At 43.1% G+C, this 18,002-nt stretch overlaps 1 pseudogene; it reads right to left on the bottom strand.

Moving 5' to 3' along the window:
- Window positions 1-17,798, bottom strand: part of LOC127647435 (gastrula zinc finger protein XlCGF57.1-like) — an 80,962-nt pseudogene extending 63,164 nt beyond the window's left edge.
- Between the last annotated feature and the right edge of the window lie 204 nt (window positions 17,799-18,002).

The following is an 18,002-nucleotide window of genomic DNA, read 5'->3' as shown; positions in this document are numbered from 1 at the left end:
GTTGAAACGACAATAAAAACCACTTGACTTGACTTGACTTGAGGTGTAGCTCACCTGTTCAGGGTCTGTGCTTGTAAAAAGGTGATAACATGAAACTGAACCTGAAACTATCCTGATTATATTTGGATCTTCAACAGCTGACTTCTAGAGTTAGCCTTATCAATCACAAACAGCATCAACTCAGTTGTTCTTCTTTTGCCAATGATTATCTGCATAGATATCTGGCTCCTGGACTGACTATTGTGTGCAAATTCACAATATTTGCATAACTAATTTTTCTTTCACTGAATAGAATGATACTGTACATTAGAGAAAAGGGAAGAATAGACATTTTCTCTTTTTTTCCAAAAAATAAAATGACATTAAATATATCAAAGTCAAAGTCTTGGAAAATTCTAGAAAAATATGTCAACCTTTAGACAATTAGCTTCTGAGAGGTGTACTGAATACAAACTCAGTGCCTCATTGTTTGACATCATGGGAAAATCTAAAGAAATCAGCCAAGACTTCAGAAAAAAAAAAAAACTGTGGACCTCCACAAGACTGGTTCATCCTTGGGAGCAATTTCCAAATGCCGGAAGTTACCACGTTCATCTGAACAAACAATATTATGCAAGTATAAAAACTGGTGGTTGAAGTCCTTTCCTGAGACAGCGTTTGGAGTACATGTCCTGGATTGATGAAAGATGTGTACAAGTGATTGTTTGAGCTGTTTTCAGTTTTTGAGCTGTATTCTTAAGTAAAGATGCCAATGTCGCCCATGCCTAAATCCACCACTGGCCCAACAAGAAAGTAGTTGAAGAGCCCTGAATTATTGTAGTCTTAAAGCAGGGCTGGTTTTGATGAAAATGTGTTCATGAGTCCTACATGGGTGGGTGAACCACTAATATTTGATGTATTGGGTGGAAAAATATTTACATTGTTATTTGCTGTGCAGTTCATGAATCAATAGGCATGGGCGGACTGCGGGTCAAATAGCCAAGGCAATTTTTTAAATGTCAAATACAGAAATGTTTATCTTTATCATCTTTTTTCTTTTAATTGTCACCACAACCATATACAGGCAAGCAGATCAGCCCAGAATCTGAATGCAACGCAGATTAAGTGTTTTCTTTATGACGTTTTTAAATGGAGGAAATCGCTTAACATTGATAGAGTGCATCATCAACTAAGGTGCATACTGAATTTCTTGTGCAATCAGTATGCAAATACTGATTTGTTCTTCAAATAACACTGTTTTAGTACATTAAGCCATGTTAAGCATTTATTACATCAAGCGTTTTAGAATGTTACATGTCTATTTTTCTTCAATGCTCCAACTCAGAGTGCCTTACAGACGTAAGCAAATAAAACATTTTGTCTACCTGATGAGATTTATTTTAATGCAGGTGCAGTTCGGATCACGGCCTTTATGTTACACAGGTGGGGTCGGTACAGAATTAAAAATATTCCTGCAAAGTCTTTTTGCAGATATGCAAACTGTTCTATTGTATTGTACTTTTGTCCCACAACTGGCATACAATAAAGCAGTGTTTCCTGCAGAATTCAGCTCTTGAAGCGGGGCAACCCCCGCTACTCTGCCATGCTGTCTGAGACTGAGACTAACTTTTAGCATTGTGCAAATTTAAATCTTATTGAAGCTTTCTTATTTTAATTGTTTTGTTTTTTGGACCACTGACAACAACCACTAACATATGAGAATAGCATTCCATGGTTTTTCTGTAAGAAACTCACCATATTTAAGCTTGTTCTCTATAAGTCATGCATTAATACAGACTTGCGGGCAAACCGAATAATAACTTGCATTGTAATAGATCGCCTCTCAGTTTCTGCTGCTCTTGTTTTTGCCATCAGAGCATAAGATTGAGGTTCACGGATCTTGAGCATGGCGGCACGCGCAGTGCAGAGGGAACATTTCTTCGACCCTGAAAACACATACATGGCCATACGCTAAAGTTTAAGTGCTCACGATTTTGTGATTGCAAAGTAGACATCCGAATCACTTTAATTGTTCTTTGTTGCAACACTGTTAAAAGGCATTTTTTTGTGGATTATCCAAGCACTTAAAACTAAATTTAATGCACAAGTGTGAATGGGTTAAAAATTCTATTCACATGTTATAATTTTTAATCACAAATACGAGCAAATTGTGTAACTTGTATAGGACAAATAAAGTTAATTTGGAGCACTGTAAACAATTTTACAACAGCATTACAATCCAAACTGAATGCAGCACATCTGTTTCTGTAAGCACGAGATTCAATTTGTGGAGCGAGCACTGAAACTCACTTTCGTTCAGGGCAGAGCTGCGCACGAGCAGCACATGCAGACAGTTTATTTAATTGCAGCTCTCGCACAAGGTCATGTCTTAATTATGATTGCATGTTCAGCCCCACGCAATGCAATAGAAAGACGTGTTTGCATTGTTTCGTGGCACACACTCTTTATCACATCATATTCATTTCTGACTGCAAGCTCTCAACTTGGATATCATTCTTTTGCAGCAAAACTGGAAAGTGGTGCAAGAAACACAGCAAAAAAAGTGCCCCAAAACTGTTGTGTTTTCATCTCCACTGATAATGTTTTGTTCAGCCATTTCTGTAGTGAGTGTTGTTAGGGGTATAACAGTTATGACCCAGACCAGATATGGAGAAAGAAAACCAGGAGTCGAGAAGTTCAATTAAAGAATCCAAAATTTACTGAAGAATTGTTTGCAGTGAAATTGGTACAGCCAGAGGCAAAGTCTCATGAGGAGATCGAAAGCCAAATCATACATTACACAAAATCTTACATCAATTATACCATTTGCAAGGAGTACATTCTATTATTTCACTCCTGATTGGCTAACAGAGCATAAAGTCACAACATATAGATAGCTATAGCACATCAACATTAATCAGCGCAATTGTCGTCCTGGCCCGAGATTTACATCTGAAGTGACCTCGCAGATGGTCTCGGGCGTCTTCGAGTCTGCCTGCTGTGTCTCCCTGGGTTCAAAACCTGGGTAGAAGGTCAATACGCACACACGAAACACTGACGAACGACAGTGTTTCTCTGCACACAAGGGAACCAGAGCACACATTTATCAGGTCATTTTAACCAAAACAGTGAGATAAGAAATATTCACCCCTCAGGCAAAGGAGAGGAAAGAAATAATAAGAGAAAATTTACACTTCTACTTATTCAAGTGCTATCACATAGGATTTTAAATCATATAATTAGTCATGGACAGGTAAAAATCAACCACAGAATACATCTGGAACATATGTTTAACATTCTCCCTGGTGTCTCATCTCAAGCTTATTCCCAAGATGACCTTCAAGTCAGCCTCCGTGCAGAACAGAGAGAGAGGCTTCAAGGAATGTGCATGAAATCAAAAATTAACTCTTAACACACATATGATTCAGCGTATATTTCAGTTATGCATAAGAAAAATAAAATTGATTATGTGATCATGCATATAGTTAATTCATCATTTTATTAAAGAAGTTAAGCAACAGAATATAGATAGATATTGATATAAAAGGATATATATATATGTATTGATATATCTGAAGAGACAAGGGATTTCGACCCTCACCCTTCAGTCCCCCGTTTTAGACCAATGTGGGGTCCAATACCGCCACGTCTGGTCTACCAAGTGAGGTCACTACGGAAGGTGGAGTGGTAACGCATGCTTCCCTGATGGGTCACACTTGTCTCTTCGCCTCATTGCGGACATGCTGGATACTAAAAATTCCCAGTCCCCACGCAAAGGCTCTCCCCCCTTCCATTCACAACAGGGCATTGATGTTATCCTTAAGTTTCTCTTCCAAGCGTGTCGTCAGTTTTCTCAGTCGGTTTTCCTCCTCGGAAGGGTTCAAGTTACTGCAAGCAGACCTGCATACATAAGAAAAAACAGAAACGAACACACATCCACACACACAGGCAGAGGACACCCACTCCCAAAAGAGCTCCGAAAGCATATAACACATATTTAACAGCTCCCATGACCAAATCCTCTGACGCAGCCACAAACTCCTCCCAGGCTTCCTCCACATATTCCTCTACTGTTTCCGTCATGTCAGTAAATATTGCTCCTACCGAAAAAGCCAAAACCAATGCTACTGCTATAGCAGACGGAGGTTCCGAATCAGTATACCATGGAGTGCCCTTAGATTTAAGCCATACAGAATTCAAATGGGACTAACAATCCCCATCTCATCAAATCCTTATCATTTATTGCGGTTTGATACTCATCAGACCCAGGTTCTTCTCTAATCACAATATTGCTATATATATAGCTTAGGGCTACATCTTTAACTACTTTGTTGTAACCAAGTTCATTCTTAGCTTTGGGAAGATAGTATGACATGATGTGGCGAGGATCAGGAGCACTTGGGTAGAACGGAAGTTTCACTGCTTTTCCACCTAAAATCATGTGGGAGTCATTCACATCTGCTACCTGACGCCTCCTTCGTTCTGCTCTACTCTCACCTTTTCTAGATTTTAACAAATATCGATTAACCATATCCATTCGTATAGAGCATGCACTCATGTTTTCACGAGCTATGTGGTCAGGGATCCAGCTCATTGAACTGAAATCTCCTTCAAACAGGTCAATGCCTCCACTCCTCATCCACCGACCTTTCTGCAAAATGAGGGTAGTATCGGGATAATTTGGGGATTGGCCAAGCCAATAGGTCACTGTCTCATTTCCGTCCAAACGATAACAACGATCGTTTACCTTTTGGTACATAGTCGGAATTAAATTTAGACCCTCAGTTGAATTTAGACATGGGTATTGTACCCATGATGGACGGTTATCGATCTCCTCGCAATCCCAATGAGTTGAAAATGCATGGAATCTCCCTGTCCAAATTGAAATTTGAATCCACCTCAAAAATTATAAAGCGATCAGAATTAAAAATACCAACGAGAGCGGAAGTACCAATCGGATGAAAGCTCGTTTCACTTTCAGTCGTCTCTCACTACGCACTTCTTGAAGAATTAGCAGCTTCAGTATGTCGTCGGTTTCAGCCATCTGTAATGATAAAACATTTGTTCTAGAATTCTAAAATTTTAACATACACGACAGACATTTAATGATCCCGAGGTAGTGCGCTGTTACACTTTTCAAGTGGTTTCACCTGTGACCAATGTCTCCATACTGTACCCAAAACACCCCTGTCCAGTAGAACAGAGGTGTTAGTGGTCAATACCACCTGATAAGGCCCATCAAATTTCGGACCTAAGGGGGAAACTATCTCCCGCCGTAGCATTACATTGTCACCTATTTCAGGCAAAGCAGGCATGTCTTTTTGCTCAAAATTATCTTGATCTGCTTGTCGTGTGCTAACACTAACCCGTGTGTCTTGCAGACTGTCATCCAAAGCTTTCAGATAATTTTGTAAAGCGTCTTTCAAAGGCCCGGATGGTCCATCATGTTGCAAGGGGGCATCCCAGGGCAGCCGCATGTAGCTACCTGTCATTACCTCAAAAGGGCTGAGCTGTGTAGTCTTATTAGGGCTGGCTCTCATGCTTAACAAAATCGCTGGGACAGCCGCATGCCACCCTTTCCCCCACTCCAACAATCTCTTTCTCAATGAAGTTTTAAGCGTACGATTAGTGCGTTCAATAGAGCCGCTAGATTGGGGCCTAAATGGAATGTGAAAGTGTTGCCTCACCCCCATCAACTTCATGACATTTTTCATCACCTTCCCAGTAAAATGTGTACCCTGATCTGAATCAATTTGTAAGGGCAAACCCAATCTTGGGAAAACTTCATTCAACATAATCTTGGCGGTTGCATCTGCGGTGCAGTTTCTCAGTGGAAATGCCTCAACCCATCTGGAAAACAGATCAACAATCATTAGAATGTATGTAAAACCTCCACTAGGGGGCAGTGGACCTATGAAATCAATTTGGAGGTGTGTCCATGGCCCTTGAGGTCGAGGGGCATGTCCTAAGGGAATTTTCAGCTTAGAAGAAGAATTAACCTTAAGGCATACTAGACATCTCATACAAAAATCATTGCAAGAAGCCCTCAGTTGGGGCCACCACCAGGTTTTGGAAATCATTGCATGTAGTTTTTCAGGACCTGCATGTGCCAAACCATGATAAAAAGACATTAGTTCAGTTCTAGCAGAAACAGGACAAACAAAACGCTCATGAAATTTTCACAGTCCTTCTGCATTTTTCTGAGCTCCTAATTTTGTCCATTGTTCTATCTCTTCAGGGTCACCCTCATCATAGAGTTTAAAAATGTCTCTGGGGGTCTCACTCTCCTGAGGAGCGAGAGCCATAACACTCACGCAAGTCTCAGTCCGTGTTGCAGCCTCTCTGGCAGCTGTGTCAGCAGCTCGGTTTCCTGCAGCCTCAGGAGATTTGTCCGTTGCATGTCCAGTGACTTTGATAACTGCTCCTGTTGCAGGAAGATCACAGGCATTCATAAGTTCTTTTACCTGCTGTTGATGAGAGATCGGCAGACCGGCAGTGGTTAGAAATCCTCTGCGTCTCCACACAGGGCCGAAGTCATGAACAGCACCATATGCATAACGGCTGTCAGTGTAAACATTGACTCGTTTCCCCTGGCCATACTGCAATGCTCGTGTCAATGCGACCAGCTCGGCCACTTGAGCCCCTCCTCCTGAAAGAGAACCACAGTCAACAGTTTCACCATGTTCATTTACAACAGCCCAGCCAGTGAAGCGTTTTCCCTGTTCATGAAAGCTGGAACCATCCACGAACAACGTCATGGCATCAGAAAGTGGTTCAGATTGAAGAGGGCTTTGGCTGTCTGTCTCGATCAGTCGGGCACAGTTGTGTGCAGTTCCTTCTTCTGGAAGTAAGGAGGCAGGGTTGATAGCAGATTCAATGTCAATATTTATATCCACATTTTTACTCAAGAGAGTGGCCTCCCATTTAGCTCGTCTTTGATTAGAGATAGAGCCTAAACGAGTGTTTGTTAACAGTTTCAGAATCTGGTGTCTAGTGTGCAGTATCACCTTCTGATGAGTCACAATGTCCTCTGTAATCTTTACAGCCTACTCTGCACAGTCGCATATCAACAGGCACGGATGCTGTCCTGCCATTGAAATGGGAATAGGAGCCGAATAATATCCTACCATCCCATAGGAGTTTCTTCCTGGAACCCTTTGACCCAGGGCCGCTGAATAGGATCGAGTTCCCACTCATGTCCATAGATGGAACGGCCTGCTGGCATCGGCATGACGTAATGCTGGGGAGGAAGCAAGAGTTTCTTTGATACTCACAAACGCCTCCTCCATCTCCTCAGTCCAGTCGATCAGCTCCGATCCAGGTTTTCCTCCTTTCAGCGCCTCTGTGAGTGGTTTAGAAAGTTCAGTGTATTCAGAAACATACTGGCGGCAATAATTCAAAAGACCCCATTACTTGCCTTAGACCAGTAACCGTGTTTGGTTTTGGAAGTTCAATGATAGCTTTAACTCGTTCAGGAGTGATGCGTCTGCCGTGCACACCCACAATTTGCCCCAAATAAGTCACTTCAGGCAGTGCTAGCTGTGCCTTCTTCAAGTTAACCTTGAATCCCCCGTTTTGGAGGGCATTCAAAACAGTCTGTACAGCAGTCAAATGTTTGAACTTGGTTGGACTAGCAATTAAAATGTCATCCACATATTGTAGAACAACAGATCCGTCATATTCAAGTTGTTTTCTTACCGGATCGATGAAGGATGCTAGTACCTGATGAAACAGTGTGGGTGAGTTGCAGAAACCTTGTGGCAAACGACTCCATGTCCATTGGCGACCCCTGCTGGTGAAAGCAAATCTGCCTTGATCCTCCTTGGCTAGGGGACAAGTCCAAAAACCATTAGAAATGTCTAAAGCAGTAAAAAGACAATGTTCAGATCCTATCTCATGTAGGATAGTTGTGGGGTTGGCCACCAGAGGGTGCATTTTCTCAGACACTGCATTCAGAGAAGTGTAATCAATGGTCAAACGCCAGCTCCCATCTGGCTTTTTGACAGGCCACATAGGAGAGTTAGTGGGGGAAGCACAGGGGATCACAATTTCCTCGTTTGCATAACTCATCAACAACAGTTTCAGCACCCTCCCGAGCCTCATTTTTCAAAGGATATTGTCTTTTAGCCTCATGCAAAGGGCCCGGGATGCTCAGTGGCTGAATCTGTGCTAAACCACAATCATATTTATCTTTGGCCCATACATCAGGGAATTTGGAAATTATAAACTTCCACTCAGAGCGAGTCTCAGTTAGACTAACAGGTCCTGCCACTGCACATTTTCGCTCATGGTGGGGGCCACTCTGAGATAAGCGAATTTTTTCATTGCAGCCAAGCACCCACAGAGAATAATAAAGAGAAATAAACTCAAAATGCCTCCAGTCAATATTCATAATTAAAGAAACAATGAGCCAAATTGTTAAATCTGCACTTATCATCTGCAAAGTATGCAATACAGTGGCTTTTTATACAGTGTTAGAAGTGATCTCAAGATCGAGATCTGTAATTGATACAGTCGCGCCTGTGTCAATCAAAATAAGGCATCCTTCACACTCATCATCGGCTAGCTGGAATACAAAATGAAATGTTAAGAAGCTTGCTAGAGACTGAACACCTCAGACCACATTCATCTTCATAAATGCTCCTATACATTTGCTGTGTTTCACGCCTGCATTTATTTAGCCCAATCTGTTGCTTTAATGCGTCCTCTCACACAGGGGCCCACATCTGCTCTCAGCAGACCACATTCAGTTTCATTGTGTTTTTTTTTTTTTCATTGAAAGTGAATGGTGACTGAGGCTGAACGCTCTTTGGCCTTGATCACTGATAAAGTGTCTCAGTGTTCCCTGCTATCAAAATAGAACTGCATTTGTTTTTCTGTCAGGCAAGCTGAGCACACAAGTCAAGTCAAGTCAAGTCAAGTGGTTTTTATTGTCGTTTCAACCATATACAGTTAGTACAGTACACAGCAAAACGTGACAACGTTCCTCCAGGACCATGGTGCTACATAAAAACAAAAAAGGACCAACATAGGACCACATGAGACTACACAACGAAATAAAATACCTATATAAACTACCTATATATACCTATATAAAGTGCACGTGCAAACATGTGCAAAAAGTACAGGACAGTACAACAAATTACTGACAATGAACAGGACAAAAGACAGTGCAGCGCCGACCAGTACTCAGTAGTGCAAAAAGATGACAGTTCCTAAAAATGTAAACATAACATACTATGAGATAATGTTCTATGCACATAGCAGTTATTGAGGTAGCAGACAGTTATAAAGTGACAGTAATTAAAGTGCAACTCAGGACACGTGTGTGTCAAACCAGTCTCTGAGTATTGAGAAGTCTGATGGCTTGGGGGAAGAAGCTGTTACACAGTCTGGCCGTGAGGGCCCGAATGCTTCGGTACCTCTTGCCAGACGGGAGGAGGGTAAAGAGTTTGTGTGTGGGGTCGTCCACAATGCTGGTTGCTTCTATGGATACAGTGTTTTTTGTAAATGTCTTTGATGGAGGGAAGAGAGACCCCAATGATCTTCTCAGCTGTCCTCACTATCCTCTGCAGGGCTTTGCGGTCCGAAGCGGTGCAAGTCCCAAACCAGGCAGTGATGCAGCTGCTCAGGATGCTCTCAATAGTCCCTCTATAGAATGTAGTGAGGATGGGGGTTGGGAGATGTGCTTTCCTCAGCCTTCTAAGAAAGTAGAGACGCTGCTGGGCTTTCTTGGTGATAGAGCTGGTGTTGAGGGACCAGGTGAGGTTCTCCGCCAAGTGAACACCAAGGAATTTGGTGCTTTTGACGATCTCCACAGAGGAGCCGTCGATGTTCAGCGGAGTGTGTTCACCTTGTGCTCTCCTAAAGTCAACAACCATCTCTTTTGTTTTGTCGACATTCAGGGACAGGTTGTTGGCTCTACACCAGTTCAGTCAGCCGCTGCACCTCCTCTCTGTATGCTGAGTCGTTGTTCTTGCTGATGAGACCCACCACGGTCGTGTCATCGGCGAACTTGATGATGTGATTCGAGCTGTGCATTGCTGCACAGTCGTGAGTCAGCAGAGTGAACAGCAGTGGACTGAGCACACAGCCCTGGGGGCCCCAGTGCTCAGTGTGGTGGTGGTGGAGATGCTGTTCCCGATCCGGACTGACTGAGGTCTCCCAGTCAGGAAGTCCAGGATCCAGTTGCAGAGGGAGGTGTCCAGGCCCAGCAGGTTCAGCTTTCCAATCAGGTGCTGGGGAATGATTGTGTTGAATGCTGAGCTGAAATCTATGAACAGCATTCGAACGTATGAGTCCTTATTGTCTAGGTGGGTGAGGGCCAGATGGAGCGTTGTGGTGATGGCATCGATCCGTTGAACGGTTTGAACGATACGCAAACTGCAGTGGGTCTAGTGAGGGGGGCAGCTGGGTCTTAATCTGCCTCATGACGAGCCTCTCGAAGCACTTCATGATGATGGGTGTAAGTCGCGACGGGACGGTAGTCGCTGAGGCAGGACACTGAAGACTTCTTTGGCATGGGGATGATGGTGGTGGCCTTGAAGCACGTTGGAACAACGGCGCTGCTCAGAGAGATGTTGAAGATGTCGGTAAGAACATCTGCTAGCTGGTCTGCACATCCTCTGAGCACTCTGCCAGGAATGTTGTCTGGTCCAGCAGCCTTCCGTGGGTTGACTCTACGTAGAGTTTTCCTCACATCTGCCGTGGTAAGACACAGCACCTGGTCGTTGGGAGGAGGGGTGGACTTCCTCGCCATCACGTCGTTCTGCATTTCAAACCGAGCGTAGAAGCCGTTCAGCGCATCTGGAAGGGAGGCATCTTTGTCACAGGCAACTGATGTTGTCCTGTAGTTGGTGATGGCCTAGATGCCCTGCCACATGCGCCGCGTGTCACCGCTGTCCTGGAAGTGACTGTGGATTCTCTGGGCGTGTGCGCGCTTTGCCTCTCTGATTGCCCGTGACAGTTTGGCCCTAGCTGTTCTTAGGGCTGCCTTATCGCCTGCTCTGAAGGCGGAGTCTCGGGACCTCAGCAGCGTCGCACCTCCACGAGTCATCCATGGCTTCTGGTTGGAGCATGTGGTGATGGTCTTGGAGAAAGTGACATCATCAATGCACTTGCTGATGTAGCTGGTCACTGATGCTGTGTATTCCTCCAAGTTGGTAGAATCGCCATATGTTGCAGCCTCCCTGAACATGTGCCAGTCAGTACACTCAAAACAGTCCTGAAGAGCAGAGATGGCTCCTGCTGGCCAGGTTTTCACCTGCTTCTGAAGCGGTTTTTGTGCGTCTGACGAGCGGCCTGTATGCTGGAATTAACATAACAGAGATGTGGTCTGAGTAGCCGAGGTGGGGGCGGGGCTCCGCACGTGCAGCGCCTGGGATGTTTGTGTAAACAAGATCAAGCGCGTTCAGCCCTCTCGTTGCAAAGTCCACATACTGATGGAATTTAGGGAGCACTGTCTTGAGATTTGCATGGTTGAAATCTCCGGCGACAATAAACAGTCCGTCGGGGTGAGCGTTCTGCAGTTCAGCTCATAGCCCCATACAGTTCACAGAGCGCTTCCTTAGCGTTAGCGCTGGGGAATGTAAACTCCGGTTATGCAAACAGTGGTATATTCCGTGGTAGATAAAAAGGTCTGCATCTAACAGTCACAAGCTCCAACAGCGATGAACAGTAACTAGAGACTAGCATAGAGTTCTTGCACCATTCCGTGTTGATGTAAACACACAAGCCACCACCGCGAGTCTTACCGCAGAGAGCTGTATTTCTGTCGGCACGAAACGAGGCGAGCCCGTCTAGCTGAATGGCGGCATCCGGAACTCTGTCGCTGAGCCACGTCTCCGTGAAAACAAAGACGCAGCAGTCTCTAAACTCACGCTGCGTAGCCTGCTGGAGTCGGATATAGTCCAGTTTATTGTCCAGGGAGCAAACATTTGAGAGCAGGATAGACGGGAGAGCCGGCCGGCTAGGGTTTGTTTTAGCCTAGCATGGACCCCGCCCTCTTTCAGCGCTTCCGCTTTCGCACACCGCTACGACGTCCTCTCCCGGCCACCGGCATCAGGCGACGCCGAGGGCTGGAGGCCTGGTCTCCGGAGCAAGCCGAGTACGCGTAGCGCCTCCTGCAGGTCATCATGCAGCTTGGTTTTTGCATGAGTCTTATATTTCAGTAGTGTCTGGCGATGGTAGACACGAACACCGGTTGCTCCGATGTCAATGTGTTGCAAAAGTCGGGCTTTTTTAACAAAAATAGCACCATTGTGGATCCGGATCAGCATCCAAGCTTACACACATTTTCTGCCCAGAAAATCTTCTAAAATTTCACACTCTCATTTTCTGTGATTTGTTTTTGTTTACCACTTCGACAATGTCTAGCAATGTGGCCCTCTCTGTTACAATTCCTGCATCTGTCAACAGGCTTGGTACAATCTCTAGAGGTATGACCTTTTTTGTCACAATTATAGCAGGTTATGTTATGGCGGGGGCTCATTTCCACTTCAACTGACACAGCAGATACTTTACCCACATTAACATCATCCTCACGTGTTTGCAACCGGCTCCAGCTTACAGAGCACCAACGAAGCAAATCCTCCCAATATCTAATGTCAATGGCACTGTTCAACAACATGTCTCGGTATTGTTTATTCAATCCGCCTGTAGCGGATTCTATCACTATGGCAGAATCAAGATCTTCTATGTAGTTGTTTGCAGCACAGTACGTTTCATAGGCTATCGAAGCGCTCAATGTATTCTAAGGGGTTTTCGCCAGCCCTCTGTTTAATCTGTGTTACACTGGTCCAGGAAAAGACCCCGACCCAAAATATCTTTCACGCGTATCTTGTAATCTGAGTAAGCTTCACAAAACTCAGGCCAATCTGTGGGGACTCTGGGGTGGAAAGGAGCAATCTGAACCGCCCTTAATTTGCTGGGGGGAACCAAACCCTCAACCAAAGACTGTATATCTGCCATCCCCAGATTCTGTTGCCTAGCAACGGCCTCTAGCCTGTCCCATAGAATTTTGTTTGGGTTATACAACTTAAATGGTTCCAACCCTGCAAGCAAACTGTTTTTCTCAGCAGCCGTGAGTCTGACCCATTGACCATCCTCACTGCGAGCCCCCATCTCAGCATTCAATCCTCCCCTATCCTGATGTCGGATTGGGGTGGCGAATGCCGTCTCAATGGGTTTAGACATTTCTCTGGGGGACAAGTTAAGATTTCTGGCCCCCGGTTTTTGCTTAATCTGCTTTGCTTGCACGGCAGGAATCTCTGAAATGTTATAAGGTGAAACAGCCACATTCAACAATCTGCAGCCTCAGCATATGGCCCATCGTTCTGATTATCAGTATGATCAACAGCGCTGAAAGCAGCCGCTGCCTGAGCAGTCTGAGAAGGGAAGGTGGGGGCCAAGGGAGGACGGAGAACTGTCTCATCTTTCACAGCACTTTCTGCTTTTTCACAAACAGCCTCAAAACCCTTACTCAAACTACACAAATCACAGCTGACTTCCTGCCCAATAATTTTTGCCACTCTATCACGCTGGGCAATCAAACTAGACCATCCGTCCATCATATTTGGAATTGCCTTTTCATGGTTTAAGGGTATACCACCCAGTTTACAAATCCATGAATAGGCAAACACGGATAGATATTTGGCCCTATCAGCGTCTTTTTCGTTCTGCAGCCAGTCAATCTGCTGCATGACGTTCCAATCAGAATCAAACCCCTGACTGACCATTTTCTTAATGAGTTGTGCACATTTCTTTGATTTGAGCTCGTCAGAGCAGAGCTGTTTACAGCATGTGCCCTGCTCGTTTTGGTCAGAACTGCTCATAAAATTCCCTTTATCAGACATTTTTCTTGGTCACAGTTGAAAATCACTACCGAAAAGATTTTAGCAGCAAATATTTGACGTGGATAAATTAACTATAGCAGCAACAATACTGGATTTCTACCAATTTCACCACAAAGTATTCTTCACAAACATCCTGGTCACATATACTGATCCATACCAATTAGGGTCACAATTTATTTACTTACTTGGGACCGCTCCTGATGCATCCCTGGTAAAACAATCCCTATTGTATTTTATTTTATTTTATAACTAATATCTGAATCCCTAACTGCCTGATTCACTAAGCTCGGGGTACCCCTATCTGAGTTGGAAGAGACTGAGCAGGTTTACGGTGCCACTGGACCTCTCGTCCAGGGACGCACTCTGCCGGGGTGGTGCTTCACCCATGCCCACCTGGGCCCCCTCACAGAGCACGTTTCACTTGCGCTGTTTGCTGTTGCCCCTTAAACAGCTCTCTCAGCGACTTCTTATACTCTCAATAGTATAATTAAATTACTCTTCACACGCCTCGTCGGAGTGAAGCTCTCCCGCTCCACTTCAAAATCTCTTCCAGTCAGACAGCCCTAACAATTAATAAAAAGCTTCCTACCTTGTTTGCTGATTTGCCAGAGATGTCACCACGGAGTGATTGCCCGCTAAATCCTCCACCAAACTGTTAGGGGTATAACAGTTCCAAAATTTACTGAAGAATAGTTTGCAGTGAAATTGGTAGAGCCAGAGGAAAGTCTCACGAGGAGATCGAAAGCCAAATCATACATTACACAAAATCTTACATCAATTATACCATTTGCAAGGAGTACATTCTATTATTTCACTCCTGATTGGCTAACAGAGCATAAAGTCACAACATATAGATAGCTATAGCACATCAACATTAATCAGCGCAATTGTCGTCCTGGCCCGAGATTTACATCTGAAGTGACCTCGCAGATGGTCTCGGCGTCTTCGAGTCTGCCTGCTGTGTCTCCCTGGGTTCAAAACCTGGGTAGAAGGTCAATCACGCACACCGAAACACTGACGAACGACAGTGTTTCTCTGCGTACAAGGGAACCAGAGCACACATTTATCAGGTCATTTTAACCAAAACAGTGAGATAAGAAATATTCACCCCTCAGGCAAAGGAGAGGAAAGAAATAATAAGAGAAAATTTACACTTCTACTTATTCAAGTGCTATCACATAGGATTTTAAATCATATAATTAGTCATGGACAGGTAAAAATCAACCACAGAATACATCTGGAACATATGTTTAACATTCTCCCTGCTGTCTCATCTCAAGCTTATTCCCAAGACGACCTTCAAGTCAGCCTCCGTGCAGAACAGAGAGAGAGGCTTCAAGGAATGTGCATGAAATCAAAAATTAACTCTTAACACACATATGATTCAGCGTATATTTCAGTTATGCATAAGAAAAATAAAATTGATTATGTGATCATGCATATAGTTAATTCATCATTTTATTAAAGAAGTTAAGCAACAGAATATATAGATAGATATTGATATAAAAGGATATATATATGTATTGATATATCTGAAGAGACAAGGGATTTCGACCCTCACCCTTCAGTGTGTTTAGGAAGTAGCTCTTGACCCCTTCCCTTACTGCCCCCTTACGACACCCCCGTAACCACCCACATTGTTACATACAGTATGTTAACAGAAAAAAACAAAAACTTGTTTGACCACCAAATGTCCAATTTTTAAACAACACAGTACTAATGTTTTAAGAGTTCAGAAATAAATATATGTTGGAATAACCCTGATTTTAAATCACAGCATTCATGCATCTTGGCATGCTCTCTACCAGTCTTTCGCATTGCTGTTGGGTTTATGCCACTCCTGGCGCAAAAATTAAGGCAGCAAATTCGAAAATAATCACAGATCCTCCACCAAATTTCACAGTAGGTGCGCGACACTGTGGCCTGAATGATCAGTGATGATTTGGGCAGATTAGTCTTTGTGAAGGACGCATGACTCAAGGCACGAACAAGGTTATCCTGGAAGAAAACTTGCTTCCTTGCTTCCTTCTACTCTGACAATGTACTCCAACTGAGGATTCGTTTTTCCAGGAGGACAATGCTCCATAACACACAGCCAGGTCAATCAAGGTGTGGATGGAAGACCACCGGATCAAGACCCTGTCATACCAGCCCATTCTCTAGACCTGAACCCAAATGAAAACCTCTGGAATGTAATCAAGAGCAAGATGTATGGCCACAAGCCATTAAACAAAGCTGAGCTGCTTGAATTTTTGAGTGACAAAGTCTCCAAACACAATGTGAAAGACTGGTAGAGAGCATGCCAAGATGCATGAAAGATGTGATTGAAAATCAGGATTATTCCACCAAATATTGATTTCTGAAATTGTTCTCAGTTAAAACATTATTGTGTTGTTTAAAAATGAACATGAAATTGTTTTCTTTGCATTTTAGAGGTCAGAAAACACTGCATCTTTTATTTTATTTTGACCAGTTGTTATTTTCTGCAAATAAATGCTATAAATGACAAGATTTTTATTTGAAATTTGGGGGAAAAGTTGTTGGTACTTTATATAATAAAAAAAAAAAAATTGTCAAATACATACCTATAAATAGTAAATCCAGAGAAACTGATAATTTTGCAGTGGTCTAGTAATTTTTTCCAGAACTGATATGTATATATATTAGAATATAAAATATAACATATTATACAAGGCTATATAACATATAATGCATGCGTCTTACATGTTTCCCACCACAGAAGTGGGTAGATAAGCTAAATTACCGGCCACTGCGCATGAAACACCCGCACTGGCAGATGCTAATTTCATACGCTGTACACAGATTTTTTGACAATTACAAAATGCTGAGAACAGATGTATGGACTGCTAAAACTATGAGCATCCGTGTACCCAGGTCCAAGGTTAGAAATTCAGGGGTCCACAAGGCAAAAATGCCACCAGAATAGGGCATTGTAATGAAATGTTTTTTTTTTTATTTTAACATCTGCTATATATCTTGGGAGGAGACTGGGTAGCTCAGTGAGTATTGATGCAGACTACCACCCCTGGAGTCTCAATCCAGAGTTAGAATTCAGGGTGTGTTGAGTGACTCCAGCCAGGTCTCCAAAGCAAACAAATTGTCCCGATTGCTAGGGAGGGTAGAGTCACATTGGGTAACCTCCTAGTGGTCGCAATTAGTGGTTCTCGCTCTCAGTGGGGCGTGTGATGAGTTGTGCGTTGATCGTGGAGAGTCTCTGCGGTGTCGTGCACAATGAGTCACGTGATAAGATGCGCGGATTGATGGTCTCAGAGGTGGAGGCAACTGAGACTTCTCCTCCACCACACGAACTGAGGTGAGTAACCGTACCACCACGAGGACCTACTAAGTAGTGGGAATAGGGCAATCCAAATTGGGAGAAAAGGTGACAATAAAAAAAAAAATAATCTGATATATATCTTAATATTCTATTGAAGTCCAAGTTATAATCTACAATCATATTTTCATCAAACTGCACAATGATGACTTTAAGACATTACAGACATACAGACAGATTTTCAGTAATATCATAATGTTCTGTAAAGCTGCTTTGAAACGATTTACAGAATGTACTGGAAATATGTTTACAATTAGTTTCATTAAATATTTATTTTTATTTAAACATGCAAAAACTTTCAGTCAAAAGATGTAAAAGAGATGTAAACATGTTTACTATGCTATCTAAATGACATTTCTTCTGTTGTTTTTATATTAAACGTACTATAATGACTATAAACTGACTCTAACCCACTCCCTAAACCAAACACTAACACAAAACATTTTGAATTAATTAAATATAATAATTTCATCTTAAAATGTTTTTTTAATGAAGAATGAACACCAACCTGTTTGTTCGTCAGTGTGTTCGGTTTTAATTCTGCATGCTTCTGGATAAGCCATATCTTCACTCTCCTCTTTAATAAACATCATTACAACAGTGTCACACAGATTTCATTTTTTCCTGGAGTTTTACTGCCTTACAGACAACTCACAATTCTCCCACCCAAAATAAACACTGGAAATAAAACTTGTGCATTCACTGAAGAAATAAAAGAGATGAAAGAGAATCTTTTTCTTCTTGTGCTGTTTATTGTCGATTGTTAATCCAGCTTTTGTTGCATTACTGCCACCAACTGGACAAACGTGTGGAGC

Source organism: Xyrauchen texanus, chromosome 8 (assembly GCF_025860055.1).
Source record: "Xyrauchen texanus isolate HMW12.3.18 chromosome 8, RBS_HiC_50CHRs, whole genome shotgun sequence".
NCBI classification, from domain to species: Eukaryota; Metazoa; Chordata; class Actinopteri; order Cypriniformes; family Catostomidae; genus Xyrauchen; species Xyrauchen texanus.
Note: the sequence above shows the minus strand (reverse complement) of the source record. Positions and strands in the feature narration are given on the sequence as shown.